The sequence below is a fragment of the Malaclemys terrapin genome, chromosome 5, assembly GCF_027887155.1.
Source record: "Malaclemys terrapin pileata isolate rMalTer1 chromosome 5, rMalTer1.hap1, whole genome shotgun sequence".
Lineage (NCBI taxonomy): Eukaryota > Metazoa > Chordata > Testudines > Emydidae > Malaclemys > Malaclemys terrapin.
Genome location: NC_071509.1, coordinates 57,681,867 through 57,694,110, shown reverse-complemented (window position 1 = coordinate 57,694,110; position 12,244 = coordinate 57,681,867). Strand labels below are relative to the sequence as shown.

At 40.5% G+C, this 12,244-nt stretch overlaps 1 protein-coding gene across 7 annotated transcripts in view; it reads right to left on the bottom strand.

The window, feature by feature from the left end:
- Positions 1 to 12,244, bottom strand: part of SLC7A2 (solute carrier family 7 member 2) — a 125,176-nt gene that overhangs the window by 42,931 nt on the left and 70,001 nt on the right. For 2 of the 7 annotated variants that reach the window (XM_054029436.1, XM_054029442.1), the window contains exon 1: positions 4,860 to 4,970. The exons of 4 other annotated variants lie outside the window; for them this stretch is intronic. The gene's annotated coding sequence lies outside the window, so the exon portion shown is untranslated. Of the gene's footprint in view, positions 1 to 1,258; positions 1,335 to 4,859; positions 4,971 to 12,244 lie in introns of those variants that run through there. One more of the 7 variants, XM_054029439.1, reaches the window with a different exon arrangement.

Here is a 12,244-nt window from a genome sequence, read left to right as displayed (position 1 = left end):
GTGGATTAGGGACCCAATTTTATGGAGTTCCAGGGGCTTCTGTATAGTTTATTTAGGTTACTCTTTCTATCTACCCAATGGGACTCAGTCTAGAAGATACCATCAGAGATGCCTAGTTTTGCAGTTCTCAAACTGTGGATTTGGGTCTCCAGAGATAACATGTTTGTTAACAGCAAAATAAGTGTTTTAAAATAAGTAAATAATATATAGAGGTGAGAAATAACACCTCTGTCCCTCTGCAAATTTGTGTACACTGAGTCAATCCCTTACCTCTCTCTAAAAGTGCAAAGTTTCAAAAAGTTCAATGAATAGAAGATTGTTGGGGGCAGAATAGATCTGGACAAGGAGAAAAAGTCTGGAGATAAATGTGAGAAGGGAAGGACAGGCAGTAGAAACAAAAGTGAAACTGTTTGAGCAGCATATTCAAGAAGTTTTGAGGTCTTTTGAGTGTAGCCTTCATTGATTTGAGATCCATCATACCTAGGGTTACCATACGTCCTCTTTTTCCCGGACACGTCCGGCTTTTCGGCAGTCAAACCCCCGTCCGGGGGGAATTGCCAAAAAGCCGAACATGTCCGGGAAAATGGCGGCTCTGCTCCTCCCCGACTCTTCGGCTCTGTCTAAGAGCCGGGCTGCCCGAGCGCTACCGGCTTCGGGCAGCCCTGTGCCTCCAGACCCTCCGGAGCCCGGGAGGGGAAGTGTCCGGCTTGGGGCGCAGGGTCCGGAGACATAGGGGCTGCCCAACGCCCGAGCGCTACCGGCTTCACGGTTTGCCGGGAAGCCTCCAGACCCTGCGCCCCCGGCTGGGCGCTTCCCCTCCCGGGCTCCAGCTGCGCTGGGGAAGGGCCAGCTGGAGGCGCAGGGTCTGGGGGCTTCCCGGCAAACCCTGAAGCCGGTAGTGCTGGGGCAGCCCTTTCCCCCTGGCTGGGAGTGGGAGCGAGGAGGGGGTGGGTTAGGGTGGGGAAGGGGCGGAGTTGGGGTGGGGAAATGGGCTAGGGGTGGGGAAATGGGCGGGGCCAGGGCCCGTGGAGGGTCCTCTTTTTTTATTTATGAGATATGGTAACCCTAATCATACCATTCTCTGACTAGAAGGGAAAACCTATAATGGCAGCAGGCTGTAAAAGAGACCCAGTTTGGGAATAAGAACCATTCAAGAAATATATGTTTGCTGATGATGTTTTAAAGAAAGTCACACCAGTGAACTGGTGGAAGTCACTTAAGCACTTGGATTCAGAGACTGTTGAAGTGATAATCTCACTTTTAACAGCAGTAACTTCTTCTGCTGATGTAGAAAGAGTATTTTCTTCCTTTGGACTAATTCATTCCAAATTGAGAAGTCGGTTGGGACCTGAAAAAGCAGGAAAGTTTGTTTGTCTTTTCCAGATTATGAACAAACAGGAAAATGAAGGTTTAGGGTGACCAGACAGCAAATGTGAAAAATCAGTACGGGGGTGGGGAGTAATAGGAGTCTATATAAGAAAAAGACCCCAAAAATCGGGTCTGTCCCTATAACATCAGGACATCTGGTCACCCTAACTGAGTTAGCTGCAGAAGCCAATATTTTAAGTTTCTCATGTTGACCTGGCTGACACAAATTGATTTAATTTGTTTGTTTTTTTTTAAATATTTCCTTTAACTATTTCAGTTAAAAACAATTTTAACAAAAACAAACCTGATTTTAAAAAACTTGAATGTTTAACTAAATTCAAAAATTCATATGCTTGTTTTGCTAAAATATTATGTTTACTGTTGAAGAAAAATATCCAGAATATATAACGTTGTTGTTTTAGTTAAATAAAACAATTTAAATGTCTGTCTGGTGATGTTCTCCTCCTAATACAGCATGGCAAGAAAATACTCCAAATATTAATGATTAACCTGTTGAAATGGAGATAGTTCACCTCCCAATGACTTCATAAATATCTGCTTCAATTACCTTTGGTAAATGAAATAACCAATCATTCATTTTCTGATACAGCTGTAAAACTAATCTGAAACGTTTTCAAAATAAATCACTTAAAAAATATATAGTGTGTACCGTCTAAAAATGAAATCTACATCTGAGTTGTGAAGAATATGTATTAAGATAACAATGAACAAGAATGCACTTTTAATTAGAAATCAGTGATTAAATCAAGTCTTCCTGACTAGTGATTTATTTAAATCAAATCCACCCTGTTCAGTACTATCACTTACTGAATCACTAATACAACCTTCTGCAGCACCCTGGCTGAAGGGTATCTCCCATCTAAATTCTTACTTAAGCCTTCCCTTGCTTAGCATATAAGAGCGGATAAGATCACAGTTGGAGGCAGCATTTTGACAAGCTGATTGTGGGTGACTTAAGAATTTTTCCAACAGAGAGATGTTTGCCACATAAATGCAATTGAGTTATACTGTAAAAGCCAAATCCCAAGCCTCCGGCAGGTGTAAGGGGCACATCAGTCAATCATTCACTCCTATCCAGCACCACACTGGGTTGACCCATTTTGAGAATGGGTGGTTTGATGTGGAAGAGTACACTAGGGAGCTCTAAGCCCCCAAAAAAGCAACCCCTGCTCCCATAAGCAGCCCTTTGTGGAACCTGTTTTCCCTACCCTCTTTCTTCAGGCAGGGACCAAAGGAGATTATTGAAGCCCTGGGAGGAGAGCTGCCATGAAGGGGAGAGAATGAGACCAGGATGTATCCCAGAACACTCTTCTTCCTAGTGATGTAGGAGCGGTTAGGAGGAGGCCCACCGATTCCTTTTCCAATTGATTTCTATCAGAAAGGAATCAGAAGAAAAAAAACCCTCAAACACTGCAACCTGACGGTCTTTATCCTTTTGGATAACTGGTCTGAAGTATGCCTAAGGATATGCTGTAAGAGGTAAACAGCTTCTTAAATGCTTTGCTGCTGACTGTCATGCACATTTCTTTCCAGGCATTATCTTCTAGGGTCCTGGGGGTAGGAGTGGGTGGCTGCATAGTTGCTTTGCTGATAGCACTGAGGGAGCATGTTTCTGGTGTCTTTTCTAAAATGGCTGTTGAAAGACCCTTTCTTTTATAGGCTTCCAATCCCTCCCCATCAGATGACCTCTCTGGTCAGCCTCAAACCCCATCAGGTGATCATTGTGGCCCACCAGGTGCTTTGTTACTTGGTTGTCATCCATGTGGAGTCCAGGCTTGAAAAACTAGTTTACCCTGGGTGACAGCCTGCTCTTTGTCCAAGGGCCCTTCCATCTGAATGAGTGATCATTAAGGTTTAACAACCATCCATTATTAGTCCTCTGCTAGGTGCAAGATTTTCTCCTGACACCTCCTGTGTGCTTCAGCTCAATATGGAGGCTACAGAACAAGCTTATAATCAAAATGGTGCTCAGAATACAAACTGGAGTTTGTAATTTGATATATAGAGAGTACACAGAGTTCATAATATCAAAAAATTCATAACTTGTACCAAGGCAGACTCCTAAACTGTCACAGTACTCATGGGATACAGAGTCCCCTTCCACAAAGTCTCCATACAGCTCTTAAATAGGTTTGACCCTTCCACAGACATGTAAAGTGTTTCAGGACTTGGTCTTAATTTTGTTGCAAAACTTCATAAATAACTGAAAAAAAATCAATACGTGTATATGGACAGAGTCTGTATGTCTACAAAAACAATTCAATCTACCTTTTACATTGTAATCTCTGCCTTCACTCTGAGAAATAAAATTTTGCTTTAAATACATAACATAAAAATTACAAATCACTCCCCACTCTGGGAGTGGTAGAAGACACACCTTTCAATTTAATTACTGTCTTGTTGTAGGCTCTTGAAATATTTCATCCTGAGTTTTGCATTTTTTTAAACTATAATATAAATGACAAAAGTATGTACTGTACAAAGCAAACATTATATGCAATCCAAAATGTGATTTTATTGTTAACATATATGCTTAAATATTCCAGGGGAAAGCTATTTTCAAGACTTTTTTTTGGTACCTTTATTGTTAACGCATATTTTGCTGACTTCATATTATTTTACAGTACTGCATCTGATAGGCCACTTTTTAAAAAGAAAGTAGTGTTCATATCTATCAAACATGTTGTTTTACAGACCCCAATGCCCCTAGAATATTCAAAATGGAAAGAAATATGGAAACCTTCTCCAGATAAAAATGTAATCCTTCCTCAGCCTCTATTTCCTTCAAAAAACCTGAAACAAATTGTACCAATATGTTCTCCAACAATACCAGCTCTCCTTATAACTTACTACCATCTTCAGTTAATTTGGCCTAATTCAATTTTAGCATTGATTTGTCTTTCCTGGCATGAGGCTGTTTAACTTTGGTTTTCTTCATCCTCTATGAAATTAAGAGAACAAAGATTTGAAAGTTGCAAAATGTACATACATGAGACTAACATATCAATGCATGTTTTTATATGAACTGTACTTTTGATTTTGTGCATTATAAATGCTGATACTATGAATAAGAACTTCATAGAAGTTTTAATATTTAAAAAAAAAGAAAAAACAATGTAATGATATTTAAGAAAAGCAAGACAACAGAACAGATGTCTAAATACTTAGCCTCCTTCAAACAGAAATGGTCTTTGTTTAGGTTAATGTGGAAACCATCTCTATTTGATTAACACATTTGAAAGGAGATCAGTATGGCATCTAGTTAGAGAAGCATTAATAAGGTTAATATTTTAAAGTATGATATATTCATCATGGGTCTTGCTTTTCAAAAGCATATAAAATTTTAGTAATTTGTTTTAATATATGTGATATCCATAATCTTTTCAGGATATTAAAAATCTTCATGTGTACTGAAACTGACTTTTTTTTAAAAAAAAAAGAGTTTCTTAGCATGAAACTTTATTACTAACCTTCTGGTTCAATGCAACTTTTTGTTGGACAAGCTTCTGCCTTTCTTATAAATGAGTCCTGCAGTTCTGTATCGTTAAATGTGAGCAGCAACAGTTCTATATGATTTTACCAAACTATCTGCTTTAAAACTGTGGGTTAGGTGAGAGCTGCTGGCTCCTGGGGGTGGAGGCACAGTAACCACAGGTGATTGGATGATAGGAAGCTGACTGGGCTATTTACCCAGCGGGGGGTGGAGGGGGGGGCGGGTAAACTGTGTTACTGCTGTTCAATTTAAATCATATTCATTATAGCCACAAAATGAAATCTTTTTTAGCTTCTTTTTTCATATTTAAATACACACATACATGCACGCAATTGGTGTTAAGGTCTGGATGGGCATCTTTGTCCATCACTCATAGATAGGGACTTGCATTACTCTAAAGATGTTTGCATTATAAAAAAAAAAAAAAAAAAGCACCTACTGGGGAAGGGAAATATCTTCAGATTTCATATTTGCAGTCCATATAAAAGGAAGATCCAGCATTATAGTACTATTATAAAGCACTCACAAACCCAGTCTTCAAACCCACACAATCCAATGCTGAAATGTTTAAAATGTTTCTGCATTAGTTGAAGTAATTATTTAAAAAAACTGAAATCACCCCTTTGAAAACAGTGTTGTAATAAAATAAGGAGTGTAGCTAGAGAGTATACCCCAGTTCTGCTGAATTGTGATAGAGACATGCAGTACAGCACATTCTCCTACATATGGTTTGAAATATGAAAGAGCTAAGGACTGTAATTAGAATAACAGTCCAAATATTCCTGTGACATAACCAATAAGCAAGCCTCAGTTTGTTAAAAATTATCCTCCAGAATGAACTAAATCAAAAAGTATAGCAGTAGTTTTATTGCTTCTAATGACAGACAAAAAAATAATGAACAATACAACCCCTACACACCAAACCCCAAATGCAGTAACATTTTTATTCAACTGTTTACACTGTTTTTTTAGTGCATCGTGTCACTACACTTCTCATAATGAAGAGCGCTCTAGATTGTGTATCTCCACTTCGGGGTGTACACAATCTCAGAGTGCACTCTGGGAGGCACAGTCCTTCCAGGACCTTCCTGATGCTTCAACTAGCCTGCTCTTGAGGCCTGTGTGGAGAAGGAGACAGGGCCATACTCCTCCTCTTCCCACGTTTGTGGGGATAGTTTGCATCCCTAAGTGGGACCAGTCCCTCTGCTCCCTATATGCAGGGTCTGCAGTTATGTAAGATGGGGATATGAAAAGCCCCTCAAGCCGTACTTTCTGTTCCTACACACAAGGGCCAGAAACAACCTGGCCTTAGCCATTTTAAGTAAGCCCAATCCTGGAACCACGGCAACAGCTTGCAGACATGTTGTCCACTTATGTAGAACAATATTACAGGCCTGGGGCTCAAGACACCATTTCCCATATCAACACAGGATATTCCTTTATAAAAGTGAAAAAGGGGTAAAGGATTCTTATTCTGAAAAGAAAACAAGAACCTCTTTAAACCTCTGTAGATATTAATTCTTTACGCTTCACCCCTACCACCCCTACTCCATCCTTGCCAACTTGAGCTCTGCCTTCCTCCCATTTACTATTCTCTCTCCCCTGAAGTGCATGGGACTCCCCTCCTGTTTCCCTAGCTATCCCTACGGTTGCCAATCCTCCAGGATTGTCCTGGAGTGTCCAGGAACTAAAGATTAATCTTTAATTAAAGATTGTCATGTGATGAAACCTCCGCTCCAGGAATATGTTCAAGCAAAACTGGCAACCCTAGCTGTTCCATGCTCTCAGCTCTTCCATGCTCCTGGACTGATGTCTCCTCCCCTGCTAGTACCCGGCTTGAGAGAGGGGCCAGCAGCAGGGCGATACAATTATGTCAGGAGTGCAAACTCTTAAGTGGAAAAGAATTCTTGGGAGGAGAGAGGCAGGAATTACTCTTGAAGAACCTACCCCTACTCCTGCTGCAAGCTAACAACTTTTCCTTTTCCCAGTACAGTGCCCTCCTGTTTTTCTTTACTTTAAACATTCACCACCCAGGAAAGATGTAAGCTGTCTGACATTAAAAGACTACTGACGGTCCTGATATTACTGCAGAAAAGAGTATTTCCTTTCGAATTTTATAGCTATGTTCATGGCACCTTGTTGGTAGACATGAATGTAAATGCATTTGATTTAAGTAGCAATCCTGTGCTGTGTTTTGCTGTCAGACCCCTGCACCTGTGCAGAGCCCCATGTGACTTCATCCATGCTCTGTGTCTGCCTATATGGAGAACAATGCAAGATTGGGATGTTAGTGATCTAACTAAAAAAACCTGTTTAAGCATTCAGAATGCACTCAGTAGAACTACTGCATTTTAAAGTTAGCTCAGCAAGAGTCACATGTGCACAGCCCCAACTATTTATGGCAAATTCAGCCTAAATTAGCAAAAACAGTGAGGAGTCCTTGTAGCACCTTAGAGACTAACAGATTTATTTGGGCATAAGCTTTCGTGTGATAAAACCCACTTCATCAGATGCATGGAGTGGAAAATACAGTAGGCAGGTATAAATACACTGCACATGAAAAGATGGGAGTTGCCTTACCAAGTGGGGGGGGGGTCAGTGCTAACAGCACATCAGTACATTGCTTATATTAAACTGTTAAACATATCTAGTAAACTAGATATTGTTTTCAAACAATTTATTTAAGCTTTCTTCCTCAGCCCACATATACAATAGCACTTCCTTTAACTGAAAGGAGGATTTAAAAAACAACAACACAGTTTTGTTTGTGTTAATTTTCATAATAAATTGTGAGTGTAGTTGTGTAAAATTTCTGTAATGATTTTAGAGCACGGTCTTTTTTTCATCTTAGGCACAGAACAACAAAAATAATAACAGGAAGACAGTTCAAATTCTCTGAGTTTTGGTACACACCATAGTCTTGTATAATAATTACATTTCATTATGGAAACACAATTATGGAAGTGTACAAGTCTCCATACAAGTATCATATAAATATTCATAATCTGGATGATGGGATGGATTGAACCCTCAGCAAGTTCATGTATGACACTAAACTGGGGGGAGAGGTAGATACGCTGGAGGGTACGGATAGGGTCCAGAGTGACCTAGACAAATTGGAGGATTGGGCCAAAAGAAATCTGTTGAGGTTCAACAAGGACAAGTGCAGAGTCCTGCACTTAGGAAGGAAGAATCCCATGCACTGCTATAGGCTAGGGACTGACTGGCTAAGCAGCAGTTCTGCAGAACAGAACCTGGGGATTACAGTGGACAAGAAGCTGGATATGACTCAGCTGTGTGCCCTTGTTGCCAAGAAGGCTAACAGCATATTGGGCTGCATTAGTAGGAGCACTACCAGCAGATCGAGGGAAGTGATTACTTCCCTCTATTCAGCACTGGTGAGGCCACATCTGGAGTATTGCGTCCAGTTTTGGACCCCACACTACAGAAAGGATGTGGACAAATTGGAGAGAGTCCAGCAGATGGCAACAAAAATGATTAGGGGGCTGGGGCACAGGAGGAGAGGCTGAGGGAACGGGGCTTGTTTAGTCTGCAGAAGAGAAGAGTGAGGAGGGGTTTGATAGCAGCCTTCAACTACCTGAAGGGGGGTTCCAAAGAGGACGGTCAGCTGTTCTCAGTGGTGGCAGATGACAGAACAAGCAGCAACAGTCTCAAGTTGCAGTGGGGGAAGTCTAGGTTGGATATTAGGAAAAATTATTTCTCTAGGAGGGTGGAGAAACACTGGAATGGGTTACCTAGGGAGTTGGTGGAATCTCCATCCTTAGCGGTTTTTAAGGCCCGGTTTGACAAAGCCCTGGCTGGGATGATATATTTGGGATTGGTCCTGCTTTGAGCAGGGGGTTGGACTAGATCAGGGGTCGGCAACCTTTCAGAAGTAGTGTGCAGAGTCTTCATTTATTCATTCTGATTTAAGGTTTCGTGTGCCAGTAATACATTTTAACCTTTTTAGAAGGTCTCTTTCTATACGTCTATAATATATAACTAAACTATTGTTGTATGTAAAGTAAATAAGGTTTTAAAAATGTTTAAGCTTCATTTAAAATTCAATTAAAATGCAGAGCCCCCCGGACCAGTGGCCAGGACCCGGGCAGGGTGAGTGCCACTGAAAACCAGCTCGCGTACCGCCTTCAGCACGCGTGCTATAGGTTGCCTACCCCTGGACTAGATGACCTCCTGAGGTCTCTTCCAACCCTAATCTTCTATGATTCAGATACTGCACACTGAACTAATAGTGTTTTTTTAGTTTTGTCCTAACTCATGAAAAGAACCAATAATTTATACTGTATTATTTTCAGGGAGTTTTTAAAATACTACCTAGACAATTTTAGTTGTAATATTCCAAGAGAAAAATAACACTTCATAATATTACTTCCGATCATATTGAAACTCCTAGGGATTTCACTGGTGTCAGGATTTAGACAAAATAAGTATTTTGAAAATGTGGTGTTTCCTCCTACTAGGATTGTTGACACTTTTCCAAAGCAGTAACAAATATTTTAGGTCAATTTGTAGAAGGGACCATGCTTTCCTTCTAGAACTCTGACCCTTACCCTTATCCACTACAGTTTCTGGCACCCCCGCCAGCTTGTCAACTCCATACCATCAAAAAAATCTCTTTTCTTTGTCATTGTTGTCATCCTGACAAGGCAAGGCAATTATCTCTTTATACATGATTATGATGACTTACCCTACAAGGAATGTAGAAACTTAGCCAAACAAAACATTTTTCTAGCATATATTTGCTTTCAAGCAGTACAAAATACATTTCAAAAGCAATGCTTAAAAATGCTACATTAGTGCAAGCCGCAATGGAAAATACCCAGTTCATGTGGACAGTGAGGGGAATAGAGTTTGCAAAACCACATTAGTGTATCTCATCGTAAGGAGGAAAAGGGAAGTATAGTTATTCATCCTCCTAGGTAGTTGGAGCTACCCTGATACTTGATCTTCAGCACCACTTACAAAATCTGAGACACTAGTCTTCTAGGATTACCTCTTCTAAACATAGGAGGTCTCCAAATCTTCCCTTTATGAATAAGAATAGAAAGCAATGTGGCCAGAGTCATTAGGGAGATCTCTGCCTTGCAAACACTGATCATGGCTTCCAGAATACACACATGCTTCTTGGATGCATCTCAGGAGCTTGCTTCTCTCACCTGGCTAAGATTTCCAAGCTATCTCCGGGAGAATTCATTAGGACAAATAGGATTTGCTTTTGACCTAGCATCCGTGATAGAAAGGAGATTATGGCAAGTTAGTTTTGGTACTAACTGGAGTCCTCAGAGCTCTCTGACCCTTTCCGTTTGGTTCCAGGATTGGGTACAACACAATCTATTGCTGGTCTTGTGGGTTATAGAATATCCTTAAAGCAATAAAGATAAGAGGGTGAAATTCTGGCCCCACTGAACTCAATGGCAAAACTCCCATTGATTTCAGTGGGGTCATGATTTCACCCTGGTTCTTTCAAATTTATCAGCTGCCTTTGATATGATCGATCATGTGGTTCACTTTGCTTTTCTAAGAACTGATCCAGAGAGGAGTATGATTATGTGAATTAGATGACTGCTGTTCTGCTTTGAGCGCTGTCCCACTTGGACAATCATGGAACTCGGTTCTACCACCTTTTCTGCTCCTTTGAGGAAGGTACAGCCACCTTTTGTTAACGAGATTTGCAGTTTAAAGGTCCTGTTGCATACCCGGCTGCATCTGAATTTTCAGATAGAAAACATATTTTTTATACTACAGCTATCTTTGTCTAGTGCTAATAGGTTACCACTATTCTTTTCAGATCTGGACATCCCCACCTTACCTGTGTCTTTGACACCTTCCGACTAACTTTCTGTAATGCACTCTACTAATCAGTTTGCACAGTAAATTCCAGTTATAATGCATGGCATTGGTTTTGACCTACAAAGTGCTTTGTGGATTGGGTCTTGCCCTTCGAGGCTACCTCTCTCCTCCCTAGCAACCATATTCCACTTGGAATCATCAGCTGCTTCAGGCAATGGTTCTTAGGTTTGTATACCCCACGGCCAGACAGGAGGACATTCTTGCTGGAGGGACCTCCCATTTGAAATTTGCTTCACCCCTTGATCGGAGATAGCTGAGTTTGTAAGTTTGAGAGTATGTTACCAAGCCTGTTTACTCAGGTTTTTCCAGAGGGGCTGGATGAAGCAGTGAAAGCTCTTCTATTTTATTTTTTGTGGGGAAGGCTTCTTTCAGAAGTTTTGACATGTTGTCAATGTAGAAGAGTTTGAGGCTCTTGAAGAATTTTTAGTGCGTGAGTCTAGAAATTTATGGTCAGCAAATAATTTAAAGTAGAAAAAAAAAACATTGCATCCTGATTTACTTGTGAAAGGAGACTCTTGCATAGACTGGAAATGAAACACAGGAGTAATCCAAGGGACACCGTGATTAGGGGACTGGGGGGAAGGGAGGGAGGTTAAACCTTCCTAAATATGAACACAGAGCTGCAGCCTCACAGCTATTGCCGTTGACTGATCTGCTAGGTATAATCTCTCAGAACGGCCGTAAGGGGCTGCCTTGATAAATCTGTAAAGGTTTAAACATCTAAAGAGCTGACCCTGCAAAATCTTATGCATGTGCTTAACTTCACATACCACTCAGCGTGTGTGAAGTTGAGCATGTGCATAAGTGTTTGCATGATCGGGGCCTACACTTGTAAGTCAATAACCAAAATCTTCTTTGCCAGCAGCACTTTGTGAAAAGCAAGTTGTCTTGCACTGGAAGTCAGCAGAACTATGACCTCTTGTTTTATTACCTTCTTGGTTTGGGATTATTGACATCTACAAAGACTAGAGAACAAAAGTATTAGAGTACATACACTATGGTATATATACACGTGTATTACACTGAACGCTTTTACCATTAGGGGCAGCATTTTTCCAGAAGACTAAGAAATATAGAAGCAGAATACAGTAAAAGATAAGAAATAAAATTGGGAATTTACTTGGGCAGAGTCTGATCTCAATTACCAACCATTACACCATGTTATTCCAGCGTAATTTGCCCTCCATGTTTTTCTTGGAATTATATTATATGACAAACTCATACTAACAGCTGTAACATGACTGCAACCATTGCCATGCCCAGGGAAAAGTTATGACTCAGTTTGTAATTTTAGATCATTCTGATACCAAAGAAGTATCATTGGCTAGTGTTGCATAAATAGATTCACGCATTACCACCAAGAACCTTTTTCATGTCTAGATTAATAAAGTCGTTAGAGATCTGATATAATCTTCTAGGATGATCCCATGCTTAGGAGCTACAGACCAGGATAATTAAATACACAGTTACTTCCACATTTTAGTTTTAAGG